The 7,586-nt window shown below is 39.0% G+C and overlaps 1 pseudogene; it reads left to right on the top strand.

Moving 5' to 3' along the window:
• Window positions 1-676: 676 nt before the first annotated feature.
• On the top strand, window positions 677-1,642 carry LOC123932181 (annotated as a pseudogene).
• The last annotated feature ends 5,944 nt before the right edge of the window (window positions 1,643-7,586 follow it).

Below are 7,586 nucleotides of genomic sequence, written 5' to 3' on the forward strand. Positions count from 1 at the left end.
ATGAGGCCACATGATTCTACAAAGTTCACTGCCACCACCTCTCATCACTGTTGTCCATTCCCCTCAACACACAGGCTTCCTTTTTGAGCCTTGATTTTCTGACAGAAGCACTGTCTCGGGGCCTTTGCACCAGTTGTTCCCTCTATCAGGAAGGCCTCCTGTGCTCCACACACTCTTCCATGAAGTCTCATTTCAAATGTCACCTTTTATCGTACCTTGACTGAACACCCAACATAACACATGACATATTCTCTCCCTTAACCTGCTTTTGTTCTGTTCATATCATCTCTACCCATCTCATGATTATTTAATCATTAAATATGCATTTACCCTATCACCGTCGTTGAATTGTTGGGACTTTTCTTTTCAACACCCACTACTTTATGACTAGAATTTCCAAAACATGGTCGACATTGTATATATTTTTCAAATGCATGAAATATTTTCTTACTGAAACTGTAAAATACCTACCTTTTGGGGAACATCTGATGTGATGAAAATTCCTAATCAGAGAGAACTTGGGATCCTCTTAAGGGGCCCAAATCCATTCACAAAATACTGTGATTACTTTATTGACTGGAAAATATAAATTTTTGCATTTACACAATATGAGCAAGGACTATTTGTGTAAAAATAAGTTCTTTTACTGCCCTGTTCTCATAGTCACATCCAACACATGGACCCAGGAAACAATACAGGAATTTCAGAGTTCCAGCTTCTGGGATTTTCAAAGAAACCAGAACTGCAATCCCTCATATTTGGGCTTTTCCTCTCCATGTATCTGATCACTGTGTTTGGAAACCTGCTCATCATCCTGGCTGTCAGCTCTGACTCCCACCTCCACACCCCTATGTACTTCTTCCTCACCAACCTGTCCTTTGTAGACATCTGTTTTACCTCCACCACTATCCCCAAGATGCTGTGGAACATCCAGACTCAGCAAAGTCATAACCTATGCAGGTTGCATCACACAGATGTATTTTTTCATACTGTTTACAGGATTAGCATGTTCCTTTTGACTGTGATGGCTTATGACAGATTTGTGGCCATCTGTCACCCCCTGCACTACACAGTCATCATGAACCCCCGGCTTTGTGGACTGCTGGTTCTGGTATGTTGGATCCTGAGTGTCTTTGATTCTTTACTACACACTTCCATGGTGTTGCGGTTGTCCTTCTGCACAGAGGTGGAAATCCCCCACTTTTTCTGTGAATTCAATCAGATGATCCAACTTGCATGTTCTGACACCTTTCTCAATAATATGGTGATGTATTTTGCAGCCATGTTGCTGGCTATTGGTCCCTTCATTGGTATTCTTTACTCTTACTCTAAGATTGTTTCCTCCATATGTGGGATCTCATCAGCTCAGGGTAAGTATAAAGCATTTTCCACCTGCACATCTCACCTTTCAGTTGTCTCCTTATTTTACTGTACGAGTCTAGGAGTGTACTTTAGCTCTACTGCTACCAAGAGCTCCCACTCAAATACAGTAGCTTCGGTTATGTACACAGTGGTCACAACCATGTTGAACCCATTCATCTACAGCCTGAGGAATAAAGACATAAAGGAGGCTCTGATGAGATTCTCTAGGATGAGAACTCTAAAAGAGATAATTGTCCTGGCACTGAGAAAGTGCCCATGATTGCAGAGACCAAAGCATGATCTAAATGTTGAGATACATTGATCAGATTGTGGAAGTGGAACATGCCTCTTCTATTTTTATTCTGGGAATTTTTTTAAACCTTTTGGCATAATTTACATAACTCACTTTATTAAGCTTTGTGATACCTCTGATATCCAAGAGAATTTCCCTTTTACATTATCCTGCTATTGCAATGTCATTCCTAATCTCAAATGAAATATTTGGACATTTTCACTTATTCGAAGGACTTCCGGAATCTGTTAAGAATAATTTCTTCTCAGGGTGCCTGGGTGTCTCAGTGGGATAAAGCCTTTGCCTTCAGCTCAGGTCATGGTCCCAGGGGCCTGGGACTGAGCCCTGCAATCAGGCTCTCTGCTCAGCGGGAGCCTACTCCCCCCTCCTTCTCTGCCTGCCTCTCTGCCTTCTTGTGATCTCTGTCAAGTAAATAAATAAAATTAAAAAAAAGAAAGGAAATTTTTTTCTCAAATAAAATACATCACAATAAATATAGTTTCTTTAGTTTGAATGGAAACTACTCCTATGGAAAATCTACCTTAGCCACCCCAGCTATTTAGGTAAATTTGTAACAGAGGAAAATCTAAGACCACTGTGCTTCCCTTTAGTGAATATCATTCCTTTGTATATCGCTATTTTTACTGTACTGCCTGAAAATAGATACTTAGATGTACTGGTGGTTAATGCTCTTCATGGCTATTTTTCTACACATTAGGATCCTGTTATTACACAGCCTATGTCCGTCATGCCTACCATAGTCTCTAGCAAAATAATAATAATAATAATAATAATAATAATAATAATAATAATACACTCTCCAAGTGGAATATATACAGAAAGACAGATATGGATAAAATAGAACCATAATATATGGCCTTAGAATCAACCTTGGCTTTAAGTGTGATAAAGCAAAATATTAAAGCATACATTTGTTATAGTGACTTCATCTATTCGTTGAATTATGGAATATCAGAATCCATTTGTAAAGCATGTTCATTAAGATGAAAAACTGGTGGCATGTTTGGGATTTTATTAAATTATTTCCTGGATTATGGTTGAAATATTCCAGTGCTATATGCAAATATGATTCCTTCCATTTGTCTTAATGAAGGATCTCCCACTGTTCAAAATTTTGCCACAATCTCTAAAGGGTCAGTGAATAAATAGTATCATTATCATACATTATATATATAATCCTCATAACCACAGGATGACTCACCAGCAAGCTTGGATACCTGTCCATGATGTGACCCAGAGTCACAAGTTTTGTGCACACAGACATGCCCTTCCAACTTTTCCATGTTACCTAAAAGGGGCCTGAATGGGGTCATTTTTATTTTTTATTTATTTTTAAAGATTTTTTTTTAATCTGAGAGACAGAGAGAGAGATGTGGAGCACATGCAGGGGGAGTGGTAGGCAGGGGGAGAGGGAGAAGCAGATTCCCTGCTGAGTGGGGAGCCTGATGCAGGACTGGATCCCAGAGTTCTGGGATCCTTACTTCAGCCGAAGGCAGCCATGTAAGGTACTGAGCCACCCAGGCATCCTGGAGTCATTTTTGTAATACATGAGATAAACTTGAAGAACAGAGTTCTTGAAAGCTAATTTCAAGTATCAGAAAAAAATGCTTAGAATAAAAAGAATCAGATAATTACAAATGCTATGTGCTCTGCTTGATTAGATTATTATAACACTTAGCTATTGCTACATACAAAGCACCCTAAAATAAAATGGCTTAGTATAGGGATACCTGGATAAATCAGTTGGTTAAGATTCTGCCTTTGGTGGAGATTATGATCCAGGGGACCTGGGATTGAGCTCCCTCTCAGCAGGGAGTCTGTTTCTCCCTCTCCTTCTGTCCCTACCCCCCGTCACCATACTTTCTCTCTGGGTTGTGCTCTATCTCTCCCTCTCTTTCTCTCTCATGTAAATAAATAAAATAAAATAAATAGCTAATATAGTGTCTTTATTAGCGAAGGGGACTGTAGGGTAGGCAGTTGTTCGGATCTGTGTAGGGCTCCTCATGAGTCTGAAGTCAGTTTTGAGTCTCTACATTTTCTTTCTAAGGATTATCCAGGAGGCGTGTGGCTGTAGTGCTCTTTCATATTGAACCAATTTATGCCATTTTCCTCCTTTCAAATATGTAGATAATCTTCTAGTTACAAAATAATAAGTTTATGAAATATGAATGGCCTTAATTTAATTCTACTATTTAAACATCCTGTCTATGTTGCACAGAAGTTGGGTATTCATCCCTTCTGATGGAGGCATAATACTCCATAGAGGATATGGACAACATCTTTCTTATCCATTCGTCCACTGAAGGACATCTTGGTTCTTTCCACAGTTTGGCAACCATGGCTATTGCTGCTATAAACATTGGGGTACAGATGGCCCTTATTTTTACTCCATCTGTATCTTTGGGGTAAATACCCAGTAGTGCAATTGCAGGGTCATAGGGAATCTCTATTTTAATTTTTTGAGGAATGTACATACTGTTCTCCAAAGTGGCTGCACCAACTTGCATTCCCACCAACAGTGTAAGAGAGTTCCCCTTTCTCGACATCCTCTCCAACACATGTTCTTTCCTGTCTTGCTAATTTTGGCCATTCTAACTGGTGGAAGGTGGTATCTCAATGTGGTTTTAATTTGAATCTCCCTGATGGCTAGTGATGGTGAACATTTTTTCATATGTCTGATATCCATTTGTATGTCCTCATTGGAGAAGTGTCTGTTCATATCTTATGCCCATTTTTTGATATGATTATCAGTTTTGTGTGTGTTGAGTTTGAGGAGTTCTTTATAGATCCTGGATATCAATCTTTTGTCTCTACTGTCATTTGCAAATATCTTCTCCCATTCCGTGGGTTGCCTCTTTGTTTCATTGACTGTTTCCTTTGCTGTGCAGAAGTTTTTGATCTTGATGAAGTCCCAAAAGTTCATTTTCACTTTTGTTTCCTTTGCTTTTGGGGACATATCTTGAAAGAAGTTGTTATGGCTTATATGGAAGAGGTTACTGCCTATGTTCTCCTCTAAGATTCTGATGGATTGCTGTCTCACATTGAGGGCTTTTATCCATTTCGAGTTTATCTTTGTGTACAGTGTAAAAGAATGGTTGAGCTTCATTCTTCTACATATAGCTGTCCAGTTTTCCCAGCACCATTGATTGAAGAGACTGTCTTTTTTCCACTGTATATTTTTTGCTGCTTTGTAGAAGATTATTTGACCATAGAGTTGAGGGTCCATATCTGGGCTCTCTACTCTGTTCCACTGGTCTATGTGTCTGTTTTTATGCTAGTACCATGCTGTCTTAGTGATTACAGCTTTGTAGTAAAGCTTGAAATCAGGTAACATGATGCCGCCAGTTTTATTTTTGTTTTTTAACATTTCCTTAGCAATTTTCTATATTTCGGGGTCTCTTCTGATTCATTCAAATTTTAGGATTATTTGTTCAAGCTCTTTGAAAAATACCGGTGGAATTTTGATAAGAATGGAATTAAAAATATAGATTGCTCTAGGCAGTATAGACATTTTAACAAAAGGTTAATTCTATTAACAAATAAACAAATAGAGCTTCCCTATGACCCTGCAATTGCACTGCTGGGTATTTACCCCAAAGATACAGATGGAGTGAAAAGAGGGGCCATCTGTACCCCAGTGTTTATTGCAGCAATGGCTACAGTCGCCAAACGGTGGAAAGAACCAAGATGCCCTTCAACGGATGAATGGATAAGGAAGATGTGGTCCATATACACAATGGAGTATTATGCCTCCATCAGAAAGGACGAATACCCAACTTTTGTAGCAACATGGACGGGACTGGAAGAAATTATGCTGAGCAAAATAAGTCAAGCAGAGAGAGTCAAGTATCATATGGTCTCATTTATTTGTGGAGCAAAGCAAAGAACACGCTGGACATGGGGAGATGGAGAGGAGAGGGAGTTGAGGGAAACTGGAAGGGGAGATGAACCATGAGAGACTATGGACTCTGAAGAACAACCAGAGGGTTTTGAAGGGGGGGGGTGTGGGAGGTTGAGGAACCAGGTGGTGGGTAATAGGGAGGGCAAGTACTGCATGGAGCACTGGGTGTGATGCCAAAACAATGAACACTGTTATGCTGTAAATAAACAAACAAAGAAAAAAAACCCCACAAATAAACAAATAGAATAAACAAAAGAATAAACAAAAGGCTTATTCTTCAGGTCCAAGAGCATGGAATGGTCTTCCATCTTTTTGTGTCTTCTTCAATTTCTTTCATGACTGTTCTGTAGTTCCTCGAGTACAGGTCCTTTACCTCTTTGGTTAGGTTTATTCCCAGGTATCTTATGGTTCTTGGTGCTATAGTAAATGGACTCGATTCTCTGATTTCCCTTTCTATATTTTCATTGTTGGTGTATAAGAAATCCACTGATTTCTGTACATTGACTTTGTATCCTGCCATGTTACTGAACTGCTGTATGAGTTCTAGTAGTTTGGGGGTGGAGTCCTTTGGGTTTTCCATATAAAGAATCATGTCATCTGAGAAGAGAGAGAGTTTCACTTCTTCACTTCCAATTTGGATACTTTTATTTCCCTTTGCTGTCTGATTGCCATTGCTAGGACTTCTAATACTATGTTGAACAAGAGTGATGAGTTTGGGCATCCTTGTCGTGTTCCTGATCTCAATGGGAAGGCTGTGAGCTTTTTCCCAATGAGTATGATCTTTGCTGTGGGTCTTTCATAGATAGATTTTATGAAGTTCAGGATTGTTCCCTCTATCCCTACACTTTGAAGCATTTTAATCAGGAACAGATGTCAGATTTTGTCAATTGATTTTACTGCATCAATTGAGAGGACCATGTGGTTCTTCTCTCTTCTCTTATTGCTTTGTTCTATCACATTGATTGATTTGCGAATGTTGAACCATCCTTGTAACCCAGGAATGAATCCTATCTGGTCATGGTGGATAATCTTTTTAATGGGCTTTTGGATCCTCCTTGCTAGGATCTTGTTGAGAATCTTAGCATCCATATTCATCTGGGATATTCATCTGAAATTCTCCTTTTTGGTTGGGTCTTTACCTGATTTGGGGATCAGGGTAATGCTGGCTTCATACAAAGAGTATGGAAATTTTCCTTCTGCTTCAATTATTTGAAACAGTTTCAGGAGAATTGGGGTTATTTCTTCATTGAAAGTGTGGTATAATTCTCCAGGGATTCCGTCAGGTCCGGAGCTCTTGTTTTGGGGAGGTTTTTGATCACTCTTCAATCTCGTTACTAGATATCAGTCTATTCAGGTTGTCAATTTCTTCATGGTTCAATTTTGGGAGTCATAATTTTATTAAATTGAGCTTACTCTCTTTTCTTTTGGATTAGTGTGGCCAAAGGTTTATGGATCTTATTGATTCTTTAAAAAAGCCAGCTTTGAGTTTCATTGATACCTTCTACTGTATCTCTTCTTTCTACCTCATTGATCTCTGCTCTAATCTTGATTCTTTCCCTTCTTATGTGTGGAGTTGGTTTAATTTGTTGTTGATTCTCCAGTTATTTAAGGTGTAGAGACAACTGGTGTATTCTGGATTTTTCAATTTTTTTGAGGGAAACTTGGATGGCTATTTTTTTCTCCCTTAGGACCACTTTTGCTATAGTTATCTCATAGGTTTTGGACCTAAGTGTCTTCATTTTAATTGGTTTCCATGAATTGTTTAAGTTCTTCTTTGATCTCCTGGTTTATCCAAGCATTCTTAAGCAAGGTGGTCTTTAGCTTCCAGGTGTTTGAGCTCTTTCCAAAATTTTCCTTGTGATTGAGCTCCAGTTTCAAAGCATTGTGATCTGAGAATATGCAGGGAATAATGTCAATCTTTTGGTATCAATTGAGTCCTGCTTTGTGATCCAGTATGTGGTCTATTCTGGAGAAGGTTCCATGTGCACTTGAGAAGAATGAGTATTCTTG

The sequence above is a fragment of the Meles meles genome, chromosome 20 (genome assembly GCF_922984935.1).
Source record: "Meles meles chromosome 20, mMelMel3.1 paternal haplotype, whole genome shotgun sequence".
NCBI lineage: Eukaryota > Metazoa > Chordata > Mammalia > Carnivora > Mustelidae > Meles > Meles meles.